Below are 515 nucleotides of genomic sequence, written 5' to 3'. Positions count from 1 at the left end.
TTAAAAAAATAGGAATCAGCGACCAAGACAGAGGTAGAGACAGACAAAGACAGGTACAGAGAAAGGAGGCCTGGAAAGGGTCTTACTAACACACGAGATTTGTGTGCTGGTAGCCAAAGTTTCAGGGGGAAGTCTTGATACCTGTTCCCCAAAAATGACTAGTTTGCAGAATCCATGTTACTGTGTCTTCACGAAGGCCTCTTCCCTTTTTCTCTACTGGGTTGGGAGCGGCAGAGGGAATTATTTTAACAAAACTAGGTGGTATGAGGTGCTAGAAAGCAGCGAAAACGTTTTCTCTTAAAAAATTCTAAAAAGTAAAAATTTTTTAAAAAAGTGCAATCAGAGAATGAGATAGATGTAAAGACAGACAAAGACAGGTACAGAGACAGGAGGACTTAAAGGAGTCTTCCTACCATGCGAGTTTTCTCTGCTGGAAGCCAAATTATTAGTGGGAAGTCTTGATTTCTGTTCCCCCAAAATGGCTAGTTGGCAGAATCCATGTGGCTGTGTCTTCA

The sequence above is a fragment of the Tupaia chinensis genome, unplaced genomic scaffold (genome assembly GCF_000334495.1).
Source record: "Tupaia chinensis unplaced genomic scaffold, TupChi_1.0 Scaffold148398_1, whole genome shotgun sequence".
Taxonomy (NCBI): domain Eukaryota; kingdom Metazoa; phylum Chordata; class Mammalia; order Scandentia; family Tupaiidae; genus Tupaia; species Tupaia belangeri.
The sequence above is the reverse complement of the archived record's forward strand: the minus strand, read 5'-3'. Positions refer to the sequence as shown.